General features: G+C 38.4%; 1 non-coding gene across 1 annotated transcript; it reads left to right on the forward strand.

Annotated features, from left to right (window-relative positions):
• The first annotated feature begins 12,680 nt into the window (after window positions 1–12,680).
• On the forward strand, window positions 12,681–12,787 carry LOC128294965 (small nucleolar RNA R71). Its single transcript, XR_008285272.1, has one exon. It is a non-coding gene; the product is annotated as a small nucleolar RNA R71 (small nucleolar RNA).
• Window positions 12,788–16,510: the final 3,723 nt, after the last annotated feature.

The following is a 16,510-nucleotide window of genomic DNA, read 5'->3' on the forward strand; positions in this document are numbered from 1 at the left end:
ATACACTTGTGAAAATTCCAGCAATGAGGTATGTTCGTATGTGCTTGAATTAGTTGAGTCCTTACAAGTAAGAATTTGCTTAGTTGATAAACGAGCTACCGGCCTTTGGTGAGTTGTTCTTTTGTGTATAAACATAAGGGTCGGTAATGTGAAGTAAGTATGATTATGAGAATGTGTATTAATAAAGTGATTCATTTAGTTATGTAAACGTAATACTTTAGTCAAAGCTGATTTCATTACTTGAGACTTACTAAGCATTAAAATGCTTACCCGTTGCTTTGGCTCTGTTTTATAGATTTTGCTCGTTAGCTATCGATTCGGGATCATCAAGTCGAAGTCATCCACACTATCAAAGCCCCCATTTTGGTACAATTTTGGTTGAACTTTGAAATGGCATGTATAGGACTACCCTTTGGTTGTAGGTCATGTACCTTTCGGTTTTGTGTAAACTTGGATAGCCATGCGAAAATGGCTTATATCGTTTTAGCATAGTACTATAATCGTTTGTATGTTGATCATTATGAGGTATGGAATGGTTTTGAAACGATTAGCCATTGGAATGGTTAATCATGATCACACTTTGTGCTATATATGCAAAAAGGGCCAATTGAATCATGGAAATCATGAAATAGGTCAAGCCTACCTTAAAGGCAGATGCTGACAGCAGCAGTGATGTGGATGTGAAAAATCACTAAAACTAGTAGGAATGGTATTAAATAGTGAATAAATTATGTAAATGAACCTTGATGAATCTACTTTCATATGGAAGAAACGAAACGGTCATATGAGTTATATGTTAAGAGCTATTAAAGTTCTCGTGAAACAGGGCCAGAACGGTTTCTGGATCCCCTGTTCCGACTTTGGAAATTCATTGTAAATTAACCAGAGATAATTAGGAGTCATTCCATATATGTATAGATTCCTCGCTGAGTCTAGTTTCTATGGAAACAAACGGCATCAGTATTGAAGCCCTGTACAGGGAGATATCCAATTCGTAATGCGTGAAGGTCAGTGTAGTCGAACCCTGGATTAGGGGATAATTTAACTAATAAACTGTACTAATTGGCCCGACAAAAAATTCTAGAAAAAATTATGTTGATGGACTTATGAGTCTAGTTTCAGGGAAAATTTACGAAACTGATTTTCGAGCTTTAAAACTCAAGATATGATTTTTAGAGCGACAGTGATGCAGTAACCAGCTAGTCTGGAAAATTTTTTTTTATGGACTGTGAAACAATTAAGTTAAGTCTCTGTGCACCTTGTGTTCGACTCCGGTAACTGTAACAGCCCTAAATTGACCCTAGTCGGAAAGTGGGTTCGGGACCACTAAACCGAGTCATAAAAATAATTAACTGTCATAGTTGATGCTCATTATATGTACATATGCATGTGTGAAAATTTCATGTTTGAATTTTGTTAATTATAAGTGAATTTTGTCAAATAGGACTTATGTGAGAAAATTTAGAAATGTGCTAGGCAAATGTAGGGTGGCCTATAAGTGCATGCTGTGAAAAAGGTGGGTTTGCATGTCAATTTACCCAAATTTAAGCATGATGGCCGGCCATGCTATGGGTGGAAACATGTTGCAAACATGTTTAGTTTATGTAGAAAAAAATAAAATAAGAAACATGGGTAATAAAGAAAAAAAAAGAGAATGGTGTGGGTGTACCCCCCATTGCCGTGAGTTGAGGGAGGGAAGAAAGAAAAAAATGTTCATCATTTTCTTTCACTTCTTGTGGCATGAAAATGAGAGAGTTTGAATGCTTAATAAGGAGGGAAGAAGGAGTGCTCATGTTTTCTTTCTTTTGCAATTGTCGTAACTAGAGGAAGAAGAGGAAGCAAGATTCGCCAAGGTGGTCCTTTAGATCAAGGTATGTTCAATGATATTTTTTTGGAAGTTTACACAACCTTTGGGTGATGGGTCTAAATACTATCTATCCCAATGTTGGATTTGGGGTTGTTGGAGAGTTGGAAGTTGACAAGAAGCTTAAAATTTTAGTTGATACCTTGATGCTATTAACATGTTAGTTGTATGGATGAACTAAGTTGCTTGTTATGTTAGCATGAAAGGGAAGATGTTAAGTCCTTTTTGTTGGAGGTGCGAAGTTGGGACTAAGAAGGGAGGAGTATTTGGCCAACATAGTTGAAAGGGATGTTGCCGATTTTAGAATTTGATTATGGGAGTGGCTATAATGGGCATAGAGATGTTGAACTTAAGAAATGTAGCAACATGCAAATTTATATGATATCACAAATGGAGGTGAAGCTATGCTAGATTGGGAAAAAGGTTGATCAAGTGTGCATGAGAAAAATTTAGGTGTTTAGATGATGTTATAGATAACACTATACATGTATATATATATTCGGCCATCAAAGTGAGTATGTAGGTGATGTTGAGTCAAATTTTTGGTGCACAATCAGGTATGTATATATATATATAAGTATGCCCATTCATGATGTTACCTTTAATCATGTATATAATCGACTAAATGGGTAATTAGTAAGAGGGGCTGCCGAATATGCAAATATACATATGCATGTGTAATTTAATTATAAATGTACAGCAAGATGATTAAACTAGTTTATTTATCTATTAAGCCCGAGAAGTTAAAGAAGGAGAAACAAGCAAGGGCAAAGCCAAGGACATCGAGTAGCCGGGTCGGAACTGTTATACTCAACGCAAGGTAAGTCCTTAAGCACTTGTTGTGAGAACTCCTTGGATAGATATTTTTGGAGTGATTCTCCTACTTGTTAATATGACCATATGTACAATTTGAATTTAGCAAATTGCTTTACCATGATGAATTGACATAGGGCACAATGTGCAAAAATTAAGTGGCACTATGTGTGCCGATTGGGAGGTTGAAGCATGAGGGAATCTCAAATGCACTATGTGTGCGATTTACTATGGCACTATGTGTGCGATTTACTATGGCACTATGTGTGCGAACATAATAAGCACTATGTGTGCAACGTTTGGTTGTTGGTATAAATTGTGATGAATGAGGTAAGTGATTGAGGTATTAACTAAATATCGAATTTGAGGTTGTGCGGTGTATGCATAGATTTATCTAGTGCATCGTTGTTCCAAACTTGAGGAAATGGGTCTACATTGATTGGGCTGACTTGGCATTGAATTAATTGAAGGACTTGGCATGAGATCGAACCAAGAATTTAAGAAAGCTGTAGCATAGTTGTTATGATTTGAAAGAAACAAAAAATGATTATTAATGTTGGATGGTAGAGTAGTGCTTATGACTTCTTGAGTTATGTACTCATTTGGTGTGCTTGTTTGTTGCTTACCTAGGTTCTTGATCCATTTTGGTGTGCTCGAGACCGTCGTCAAAGTCATCACACCGCTAGCAACTTTTGGTACTTTCTTCTTAGTGGGTCTAGGAGAGCATTTTGGCATGTATAGGCTAATATGTTTTGTTGAAAATTTGGTATGTAAACTTTTAGCCATGCGAAAATGGCTTGTATGCACCTTGGCATGGTATCATGATCATTTTGTATGTTGTTCATTAAGAGATGTGGTAATGTTTGGAATCGATTAGCCCTTGGAATGGTTAATCGTGATTATCTTTTGTGCCATGTATGTTAAAAAGGGCTAGTTGAATCAAGGAAATTATGAAGTAGGTAAAATCTACCTTAATGACAGAGGTTGACAGCTGCAGTGAGGTGGATGTGAAAAATCACTAAAAATAGTAGGAATGGAATTAAATAGTGAATAAATTATGTAAATGAACCTTAATGAATCTACTTTCATATGGAAGAAACAAAACGGTCATGTGAGTTGTATGTTACGAGATAATTAGGTTTTCATGAAACAGGGCCAGAACGGTTTCTGGATTCCCTGTTCTGACTTTGGAAATTCATTGTGAATTAACCAGAGATAATTACGAGTCATGCTATATATGTATAGATTCCTCTTTGGGTCTAGTTTCTATAGAAACAAACGGAATCAGTATTGAATCCTGTACAGGAGATATCCAGGTCGTAATGCATGAAGGTCAGTGTAGTCGCACCTGTAACAATGGAGACTTTAACTAATAAACTGTACTAATTGGCCCGACCAAAATTTTAGAAAAAATTTGTAGATGCATATATGAGTCTAGTTTCAGGAAAAATTACGAAACTGGTTTTCGAGTTTTGGAACTCAAGAGACGCATTAGTGATCGCTGGAAAAATTTTAAAATGGACGTAAAAGTGAATGGTTTAAGCCGTTAGCCCTCGTGTCCGATTCGTGAGCGGACTCTGCACGGGCATTACGATGAACGGACTCGAGTGCACGGGTGTTACAATTTTATTGGTATCAGAGCTACGGTTTAGTCAATTCTAGGACTACCGTAATGCGTTGGGTCTAGCTATACATGCCATTTTATGTGATTATTTGATAGTGTGGTGATTTCTGACGTTTGAATTTGTGTTTATTTATAGTAATGGATCCCGATCCCAACCGAGCGATAGCTGATGCTATGGAGAGTGTGGCGCCTGCTCACGCACAAGGGACAGCGCCGGCAGACTCTCAACCTGTTGCTAGCAATCCGAATGATGAGGCTAGGCAAGCTTTTTATAGCGTGATGAATGATTGGTCTAACCAATACATTCGAACTAACACGGCTGTTCCACAACCTCCATTCCCGGCTAATACAACCCCCGCACCTACAATGCCTCCGGTAACTGACCAAATAAGGTCCAATAAGCCCCCAGTTGACAGAATCCGAAAACATGGGGCTACTGAATTTAAAGCTACGGATAGCGACGATGCCGAGCAAGCTGAATTTTGGTTGGACAACACTATCCGGGTACTCGATGAGCTATCTTGTACACCCGATGAATGCCTAAAGTGTACTATCTCCTTGCTACGTGATTACGCCTACTATTGGTGGTGTACTCTGACTTCTGTTGTGCCCCGAGAGCAAGTAACTTGGGAGTTTTTCCAAACTGAGTTTCGAAAAAAGTATATCAGTCAGAGATTTATGGATCAAAAACGGAAGGAATTTCTTAAACTTAAACAAGGTTCCATGTCGATTTACCGACTATGAACGAAAATTTGTGAGGCTTAGCCAGATGCAGCGGAATGTATTTCTTGAAGGCGTGATGTGTAAACGCTTCAAGATGGATGAATGATGATATAAAGTCGTATGTTGGCATTTTGGAAATCCGAGAGTTTGTGGCTCTTGTCGAGCGGCGTGCAAAGCCGAGGAGCTCAAGATGGAGAAAAGAAAAGTGAAGTGGGAGCAAGGAGTTTCAGAAGAGGTCTTGGGAAGCCCTTCCCACGTCATCAAAGAAATTTAGAGATGGCTTAGGCGGTCTAGAGACACTTGGGCTTTTCTAGACGAGATCGCGATCGACCCTTGTGACCACACGAGTCACTTCGATCGCCGATGGTGGAAATGATCGTCGAGAGAGCGGAGTGCCGTATTATGGCAAATGGCATTAGGAAGTTGTAGATTTCGTGACCGCTCTGTTACAAGTGCGGAGCGATTGACCACTTCATTAAAGATTGCCCAAGGTTGTGCGAGCAGAATATAGATCAGTGGGAAACGGGTGCTACCACTTGCCGAGGTAGACCATCTAGAAATACGGGCAATGCTAGTGGTGGTCGAGAGGATCTAGAGATGCTACGACCAGATCCGAGGCTCGCCTCCTGCTAGGGCTTATGCCATACGCCCACGTAAGGATGCTTCCTCGCCGGATGTTATTACAGGTACTTTCACTCTCTTTGATACTAATGTGATTGCTTTAATTGACCCGGTTCTACTCACTCTTATATATGCGAAACCTTAGAATCCGGTAAGACTTTACCTATTGAGTCTCTTGAGTTCGTAATTCAGTGTCAAATCCTTGGGTCGTTACGTCTTTGGTCGACAAAGTGTGTAAGAAATGTCCCTAGTAATTCGAGGTTCTGTTTTCCGTGAATTAATGCTTTTGCCGTTCGATGAATTTGATGTTATTCTTGGGTTGGATTGGTTGACCGTACATGATGCGGTTGTGAATTGCAAAAGCAAGACTATTGATTTGAGGTGCTAAATAACGAGATGATCCGAGTTGAGTCATCGACTTGAAGGGGTGCCATTGTAATATCATCAATGTTGGCCCGTAAATATGTAAGAAAGGGTGTGAAGCATACCTTGCGTATGTACTTGATGATAAGGAGTTAGAAACAAAACCCGAATGCATGCGGGTGGTTTGTGAATACCGGATGTTTTTAGGAAGAATTACGGGTTGTCCCCTGCTCGGGAGGTAGAGTTTGGTATTGAGCTTATACGGGACCACACCGATTTCGATAGCTCCGTGATCGTATGGCACCAACGGAATTGAAGGAGTTGAAAGCTCGGTTGCAAGAGTTGGTGGATAGAGGTTTTGCTCGCCGAGTTTTTCACCTTGGGGTGCACCGGTGTTGTTTGTGAAAAGAAGGACGGAACCATGAGGTTGTGCATCGACTATCGTCGACTTAATAAAGTGACAATAAAGAACAAATATCCGTTACTGCAGATCGATAATTTGTTCGATCAACTGAAGGACCTCGGTGTTCTCAAAAATAGATTTGAGATCGGGCTATTATCGATTCATGAATCCGAGATTCGGATATACCCAAAGCGCCTTGAGCGAGATATGGTCACTACGAGTTCTTAATGATGCCGTTTGGGCTCACTAATGCCCTGCGGTATTTATGGATTTGATGAATCGGATTTTCAGACCATATTTGGATTGGTTCGTAGTTGTGTTCATTGGCGACATCTGGTCTATTCAAGAGATGAGACCGAACATGCGGAGCACCGAGATTAGTGTTGCAAATATTACGGGATAGCGGTTATATGCTAAGTTCAGCAAGTGTGCATTACGGTTAAGAGAGGTTAGCTTCTTGGGTCATGTGATATCTGCAGATCGGTATTCGAGTCGACGAGCAAAATTTCAGCCATACTTAGCTGGAAGCCTCCAAGAAATATTACCGAGGTTCGAGCTTTTTGGGACTTGGTTACTACCGACGGTTTGTAAAAGGATTCTCGATGATAGCCACACCCATGACGAAACTACTTCAGAAAGATGTCAAGTTTGAATGGACGGAAAAGTGTCAGAAAAGTTTCGGCCAATTGAAAACTCATTTGACGGAAGCTTCAATACTAGTACAGCCCGAATCTGGCAAAGAGTTTGTCATCTATAGTGATGCCTCCCTACTTGGGTTAGGTTGCGTATTGATGCAAGAAGGTCGAGTTGTGGCCTATGCGTCGAGGCAATTAAAGCCACATGAGAAAAATTATCCGACCCATGATCTCGAATTGGCTGCCATCATATTCGCCTTAAAGATATGGCGACATTACTTATTTGGTGAGAAGTGCCATGTGTATTCGGATCACAAAAGTCTCAAATATTTGATGACTCAAAGAGACTTAAATCTGCGACAAAGACGTTGGCTCGAGTTGTTAAAAGATTATGAGCTCGTCATTGATTATCACCCGGAAAGGCTAATGTGGTTGCGGACGCCTTTAAGTGAAAATCTTTGTTTGCTTTACGAGCTATGAATGTACACTTGTCTATTCTACCCGACAATGTGTTAGTAGCCGAATTAAAGGCCAAACCATTATTGACTCATCAAATTCGTGAAGCTCAGAAAGTTGACGATGAGTTGATTGTAAAACGGGCTGAATGTGTTCCGAACAAGGAATCGGAGTTTCAAATTGATGATAACGATTGTTTGAGGTTCAGAAGTCGTCAGTGTGTTCCAAAGAATTCGGAACTTATTTTGATAATTCTGAATGAAGCCCATTGTAGCCGAATGACAATCCACCCGGGGAGTACGAAGATGTACAATGATTTGAAACGTCGGTTTTGGTGGCATGGTATGAAACGAGACATCTCCGACTTTATTTCGAGATGTTTAATATGTCAACAAGTGAAAGCGGAACATCAGGTGCCTTCAGGGTTACTTCAGCCGATCACGATACCCGAGTGGAAATGGGATCGAGTCACAATGGACTTTGTGTCTGGACTGCCATTGTCAGCGAGCAAGGAGGATGCGATTTGGGTTGTTGTTGATAGACTGACTAAGTCGGCTCACTTTATCCCGTGCGTCTGATTTTTCATTGGATAAACTAGCTGAATTATACGTTTCGAGTTGTGAGATTACACGGGTACCGATTTACATTGTGTCGGATAGAGATCCGAGGTTCACCTCGCGATTTTGGAAGAAATTGCAAGAAGCTTTGGGTACCAAGTTGCATTTAGGACCTCCTTTCACCCCAAACCGATGGTTAATCCGGCGGATAATTCGAGATACTTGAGGATATGTTGAGATGTTGCATCCTCGAGTTCGGTGGTGCATGGGAGCGGTATTTACCTTTGATTGAATTAAACACAACAATAGTTTTCAATCAAGTATTAAGATGGCGCCTTACGAGGCCTTGTCTTGGCGTAAATGCCGTACACCATTGTTTTGGACCGAGCTCGGTGAAAGCAAAATTTTGAGTGGATTTGATTAAAGATCTTTGAGAAAGTAAAAGTAATCCGTGAAAATCGAAGATAGCCTCGATCGTCGAAGTCGACGCGGATCTCAAACGAAAAGACATTGAGTATCGTGGGAGATAAAGTGTTTCTTAAAGTTTCACCTTGGAAAAGATACTCGATTTGGGCGCAAGGGCAAATTGAGTCCGAGGTTCATCGGGCCATATGAGATATCCGAACGAGTCGGTCCAGTTACGTATTGTTTGATTTTGCCTCCTGAACTTGAAAAGATTCACGACGTCTTTCATGTTTCGATGCTTCGACGCTATAGATCTGATCCGTCGCACGTAATTAGTCCATCAGAGGTTGAAATTCAAGCCGATATGAGTTATGAAGAAGAACCCATTCGTATCCTAGCTCGTGAAGTGAAGGAGTTGCGAAACAAAAGGGTTCCATTAGTAAAAGTGTTATGGCTCAAACACGGGATGGAAGAAGCTACTTGGGAACCCGAGAACTCTATGAAAGAGCATTACCCAAACCTATTTACCGGTAAGATTTTCGGGGACGAAAATTTCTTAAGTGGGGGAGAGTTGTGACAGCCTAAAACAACCCTAGTCGGAATGTGGTTTCAGGACCACAAAACCGAGGCATAAAAATAATTTAATATTTATTTTATTGCCTATAATATGTGCTAACTCATGTGTGACATTTTTGATGTTTGATTTAGGGATATAAATGTGAATTTCACTAGAAAGGACCTAGTAGAAAACTTTGAAAATATGATGGGGAAATGTGTGATGACTAATTGAAGCATGCATGCAAAACAATGGCCTTGCATGTCACATATCCCTCTTTTTATAGGAGGTGGCCGGCCATGACAAGGGAGGATGGGCAAAACATGTCATAGACATGTTTTGTTGGTGCATTAGGGAGAAACATTAAACTAAGGGGTATGGGTAATAAAAAAATGAAAAAAAAATGTGTGTGAAGGCTTCTCCCCTCCCCATTACCGTGTATTGAAGAAAAGAAAAGAAAAAAAATTTGCTCATCCATTTCATTCTCTCTTGACCGAAAATACTAAAGAGGAAGGAAGGAATTTTTGCTTCATGTTTGGTTTGGAAGGGGATTAGGAAGAGATTTGGCTATACTTGCATCAAGATTAAAGTATGTTTGAGGTTGTGCCATGAGATTCATGTATGTTTTTAGTTGCTAGCTTGATGTTCTTATTAGCCCATGGTTCAAATCTTTGCTATGTCATGGAATGATATTCAGCCAAAGGGGATGTGGTGTTAATGCCATTGCATGCTAAATATCAAGCTTGATAATGATACATGCGATGGGGGATTGAGGACTCTTAGATTTTCTTTTAGCATTTTTGAATGAGATACTAAGTTCTTTATTTAACCATGACCAAATTGAAACGGTATGGTGTTGTGGTGTATTCGGCCATGGTATATCCATAAGTATGATTCATGCATGTTGCATGGTAGGTAAGATTTGAGCTTTGGATATGTGTTTATATTTGGATATAAGAAACTTGGGATTCGGCCCTTGCACCTACATGAATATATGTTTGCACATGATGTATTGGTATGACATATATACTATTTCAAGGTGTATATTTGCTTGTGATGATGTTTCGGTTATGAAGTAAATGAGAGATGTGTATTGAGCTACAATATGTAATGCGTTAGTTAGTAAAATGTATGCTGTTTTTGTGTGGTATTAAGTGTATAATTGGCCTCAACATGGACATGCATATTCGCCACATGAGGGAGTTGGTGTGCATGCATTCGGTTAGAGGCAAGCATATTGATGCCTATTCTTGGCTTGGAAAATTCGGCTAAGGAGAGTACTAACTAATGTGTTGAATTCGATTCGTGATTTCATACACATGTGACTCTAATGTCTAATGTATATAAGGGCTAAGTACCTTGAGCTTCACTTTGATGATTGAATGAATTGTATTGAATTGCTTGTTGTGATTAAAAATTGTGCATGACCATTGTGTATTTGAGCTAAAGGATGGCCAAGGCCATAGGACTATTTGAATTTCCTTGTCATATTCGGCCATAAGCTATCATAATAAGATTTTAATAAGTTAAATTTGTATGAATTAGCTCAAGAGCTTAGAGGACCACCGTTGGATAAGGGAAAGGAAAAAGTGATCGAATAGCCGTCGAAATCGTTCGACAACATCCGAGGTAAGTCTTCGAGTAATGACCCTACTTGAATTATATTGAAATCATGCTCCTTTTGTGTGGCTATTGAGCCGAAATTGTAAAGGTTTGATAAATATTTTGTGTTTGAGCCTTAGTAACGAAAATGAAATATGGATGTGTCGTGATTATTGATATATGTGTACATGAGCATTTGAATGATATCCGGCTAAGTCCGAAGGCATTTATGCTAGTGATTATATCCGGCTAAGACCAAGGCATTCGTATGAAGTTGTTATATCCGGGCTAAGACCAAGGCAATTGTGCAAGTTACCAAATCCGGGTGAAGACAGAAGGCAATTGTGCTTGTGGTTATATCTGGTTAAACTCAAGGTACGTGAATTGAAATGAGCAATCTTGCTGTAAAATTTCAGTTTATACACTTGTGAAAATTCCAGCAATGAGGTATGTTCGTATGTGCTTGAATTAGTTGAGTCCTTACAAGTAAGAATTCGCTTAGTTGATAAAGCGAGCTCTTGGCCTTTGGTGAGTTGTTCTTTTGTGTATAAACATAAGAATCGGTAATGTGAAGTAAGTATGATTATGAGAATGTGTATTAATAAAGTGATTCATTTAGTTATGTAAACGTAATACTTTAGTCAAAGCTGATTTCATTACTTGAGACTTACTAAGCATTAAAATGCTTACCCGTTGCTTTGGCTCTCTGTTTTATAGATTTTGCTCGGTAGCTATCGGATTCGGGATCATCAAGTCGAAGTCATCCACACTATCAAAGCCCCCATTTTGGTACAATTTTGGTTGAACTTTGAAATGGCATGTATAGGACTACCCTTTGGTTGTAGGTCATGTACCTTTCGGTTTTGTGTAAACTTGGATAGCCATGCGAAAATGGCTTATATCGTTTTAGCATAGTACTATAATCGTTTGTATGTTGATCATTATGAGGTATGGAATGGTTTTGAAACGATTAGCCATTGGAATGGTTAATCATGATCACACTTTGTGCTATATATGCAAAAAGGGCCAATTGAATCATGGAAATCATGAAATAGGTAAAGCCTACCTTAAAGGCAGATGTTGACAGCAGCAGTGATGTGGATGTGAAAAATCACTAAAAATAGTAGGAATGGTATTAAATAGTGAATAAATTATGTAAATGAACCTTGATGAATCTACTTTCATATGGAAGAAACGAAACGGTTATATGAGTTATACGTTAAGAGCTATTAAAGTTCTCGTGAAACAGGGCCAGAACGGTTTCTGGATCCCCTGTTCCGACTTTGGAAATTCATTGTAAATTAAACAGAGATAATTAGGAGTCATGCCATATATGTATAGATTCCTCTCTGAGTCTAGTTTCTATGGAAACAAACGGCATCAGTATTGAAGCCCTGGACAGGGAGATATCCAATTCGTAATGCGTGAAGGTCAGTGTAGTCGAACCCTGGATTAGGGGAGACATTAACTAATAAACTGTACTAATTTGCCTGACCAAAAATTCTAGTAAAATTATGTTGATGAACTTATGAGTCTAGTTTCAGGGAAAATTTACGAAACTGATTTTCGAGCTTTAAAACTCAAGATATGATTTTTAAGGCGACGGTGATGCAATAACCACTAGTCTGGAAAATTTTTTTTATGGACTGTGAAACAATTAAGTTAAGTCTGTGTGCACCTTGTGTTCGACTCCGGTAACGGACTCGGGTACGGGGTGTTACATAATTCATGTTCTCGGTTGTATTATTAAGATAATGGAAGAGAGGTTTGTCTCCTCCGAAGTTGATGACGCAGTAGATAAAGACCCTATACGATTAAGTCTATCCAAATTTTGATGATATATGTCGTGTTCTTGGACAATTATTACTGTAGATGGTCTCTGGCCATATGTATATATTCGGTTGGCCACTGACAAAAATTCATTGCCATATTTTCAATTAGGTCATATGCATCCTCGTATGCCTATTCATCAGGGCTCCTCCTGCAGCTCCATTTATTCCTGAGCATACATGTGCATCCAACCCATTATAAAACATCTATGATCTCAGGCACTTGGGTCAACTATGTTGTGGGAATCTTTGGATTAACATCTTGAAAAGCTCCCAAGCTTTGTGAAAACTCTCTCCTTCTAGTTGCTTAAATGTAGCGATCTTTCTCCTTAGTTGGACTATTTTGCTAATAGGAAAGAACATTTGTAGAAATTTCTCCGCAAGTTCATTCCATGTCATGATAGATCCTGGTACCTATGAGTCTAACCAAGTAAAGATGTTATTGATTAGGGAGAAGGGGAATAGTAAAAGACATATAGCATCATCGGTAGCCCTGTTGTATTTAAATGTATCACAAAGCTGAATGAGCCGTTTTAGATGTTGGTTTTAGTCCTTTGTCATTGTGCCTCTAAACTACTAATTATTTTGGATCATCTAGATCATAGCCAGTTTGATTTCAAAGTTTTTTGTCATGATAGTTGGCCTTTTGATGCTTCCTTGAACCATCTCTAGATTAGGTAGCACATAATCCCTTAAGGTTCTTTTTGCTTGCGCCATAGGTGGATTTATTAGTAGTTGCGGTGGTGGTGGTGGTAAATCTTGGATGTCAGTGTTGTCAACCTCGTTGAACAATAGGTTCTCACGCAATGGATTACCTAGAACAAGCTGTTGATTTTGCATCTACTTTTGTTGTTGTTGTTGTTGACGATTTCTATGGATTATTCTTTCAGGATCAATGGTCAGCTCTATAGGTTTTCCCCTACTGCGAGTCATACACTAGCCCCAAAAAGAAAATGAAAAATGTTAGTACAAATAAAAATAAAAATCATATCTATAATTTAAATATTTCCCAATTATTCCATTAAACGCAAAGATTAAAATCAACTTAGTAGCGTTGCCTTCCTGACAATGACACCAACAACTTGACCGCCTTCGGATGTACTAACATCTAGAGTGCGAATACTGCAACTAAATATGTGAAATTGAGGTGGTGTCCACAAGTATACGGGTCAGGTTGTAATATAGTTACAATGAAGTATGTGAGTACTCTAAGGATCATACCCAAGGGAGGAGAGTGCCAAATTAAATTTAACCTAAACATAAATAGAATTAATTCATAAAACAAATAAATTATATTACAACAAATCATACAAAGAATTTTTTGTGTATTTATAAATAAGAATCAAAATTGCATAAGTAAAATAGACTTCAGAAAACTAATTTCTAAACTTAATCAAATGTAAACATGGGTGATTAGCTCATTTTGGTGATCATAACTAATTCTTATTTTGGGTTTCAATTCAATAAACTAGTCATTACCTTTGTAGGATCTCTTGATCTTACACTAAAATAACGAGTCAGCAAGAATTACTTATCTCTAGACCTTACAGTCCTGACCTATTTGGGGTTAAGGTGTTCACAGATAGGCCATACCAATTTTGGGTTAATTCCAACCTAAATGACTTCCTAGGGTCATCAAGCCAAGGTTAAGCTCTTCCACTCCCAAAACAGCTGATTCGCTAAGAAAACCCTACATAACAATTATTCAATCACACATCTACTCGCTAATCCCCTATAAGAGGATTAGTTCCTCATGAAATCCATAAACATAATAAACTTGATAATAAAGATATGCATAAAGAATAAATAAATAATAGAGTTTAGAGAATCCTGTTTGTATTCGATTAATGAAGTGCAATAATCCTCAAATGTTTGATCGCATTTTCAAAACAAGTTCTCCAAAGAACACAAAGAAAAAAGAACTGAAAGTAAACCTAAAGCTTAAAAGAAAGGAAAGCTGAAACTAAAATCACAGAGAAAAACTTAGCATATGAAAAGTTGTTCTTAAACAAGTGCTAATAAAGTCTATTTATAGAGTTAGGGTAGTCGTCGTCCACAACCTTAAGTTAGCTAAATTTTTTGTGTTTTAATTTCCATTGTACGGACCAAAACACCCCTAACACGTAGTTGTTTCTTATACAAGGCCAATGTCACAACATCGAAGGCAGTATGCTTTGGTTCAAAGGTTGCTTCAGGGGTGTGTCACAATATCCCTTAGTTGTGTCACAACACCAAAGGTAGTATAACAATTCTTTTATTTTACTCCCTATGTTGTGACATTAAACTTCCTGTGTTGCAACACAGTGACCAGCCTTAAGTTCCTATACCTTTAAATGGTTTTCTATACACTCACTAAGTATGTTAGCTCTCCTTTAGGCCTCATTTGGCCCCTAACATCAATAAAAGACTCAAAATACACTTTTTATTGAATTTAAAATAAAATAAGAAAATGAACTAAAACCTAATGAAAATGCCCATATTCAAGCTCCCTAAGTATGAAAACTAGTTTAATGTGCTACACTGAATTACGGGAGATCACTCTATCACTATAGATCATATCTCATATATCACAAATAGATGGTACTGGCTTATACATGAAGGATAGCGTTTACTTCATAACAAGATAGACTGAACTCAAACTAATGACACTGGACAACCATCATCCATATATATACCTTTCATGCATCACTAAAGAAGGTTGCTTACCTTACAAGTTATATAACAACAGAAGTAAGAAAGAACTTACCAGTTAATTCTGATCAACTAATAACTCCGTTAGATGCAAAATTACCATAGAAGATCAATCAACCAATTCCAGTAAAGAAACCACCACCACCTTACCCTCAAAGACTTCAAAAGCAGATGTAGGAGATTTAATTCAAGAAGTTCCCAGAAGTACTCAAACAACTTCATATCAACATCTCGTTGGTTGAAACACTTGAGCAAATGCCTAACTATGTCAAATTCATGAAGGATATCCTGTCCAAAAAATGAAGACTTGGAGAATTTGAGACGATAGCTCTGACAAAGGAATGCAACGCATATCTTCAAGACAAACTACCCCCAAAGTTGAAGGATCCTAGATGTTTTACCATACCTTGCAACATTGGAGCAACATATTGTAGTAAGGCATTATGTGACTTGGGTGCGAGTATTAACTTGATGCCTATGTCAATATTTAGGAAGTTGAGGATATGTGAAGTTAGACCTACTACGGTTAGACTTCAATTAGCAGATTGATCCTTAGCACATCTAGAAGGAAAAATTGAGGATGTATTGGTACGTGTAGATAAATTTATCTTCCCTACTGATTTTGTTATCCTAGATTTTGAGGCAGATAAAGAAGTGCCAATTATCTTAAGAAGACCGTTCTTAGCAACCGGAAGGACCCTTATTGATGTGCAGAAGGGCGAGCTTACTATGTATATTTAGGATGATCAGGTAACATTTAACATTTTTAAGTCTATACGATTTCCTGACATAATTGATAATTGTTCTGCAGTATCTGATTTAGAGGATATAATAGTGGAGAAGGAGCTCAACTACGTTGAGGACCCGTTGGAGCAAATTTTGACATCAAATCCTCCGAATGATAAAGAGGAGGATGAATACTTAATGTTGTTAGAAGCTAATCAAAAGAGATTTAATCCGTAATCCCATTTTGAATCTTTGGAATTGGAGAAAAGGGATTATGCCCAACCAAAAGTGTTAATTGAGGAGCCACCTAAATTAGAATTCAAGGTACTACCTTCACATTTGAAATATGTTTATTTAGGTAATACTTCTACTTTGTCTGTGATTGCTTCAGCAGAATTAACTACTGAGAAAGAAGAGAAACTCATCTTGGTGTTGAAACAATTCAAGAAGGCTATCGGATGGACCATAGCCAATATTCGTAATATTAGTCCATCTGTATGCATGCACAACACGAAAAAGGGACGTTTGATGGACAACGAAGACTGAACCCCATTATGAAGGACGTAGTAAAGAAAGAAATCATCAAGTGGTTAGATGCGGGTATAATTTACCCCATCTTAGACAGTTCATGGGTAAGTCCGG

Source organism: Gossypium arboreum, chromosome 6 (assembly GCF_025698485.1).
Source record: "Gossypium arboreum isolate Shixiya-1 chromosome 6, ASM2569848v2, whole genome shotgun sequence".
In the NCBI taxonomy this organism is placed as follows: Eukaryota; Viridiplantae; Streptophyta; class Magnoliopsida; order Malvales; family Malvaceae; genus Gossypium; species Gossypium arboreum.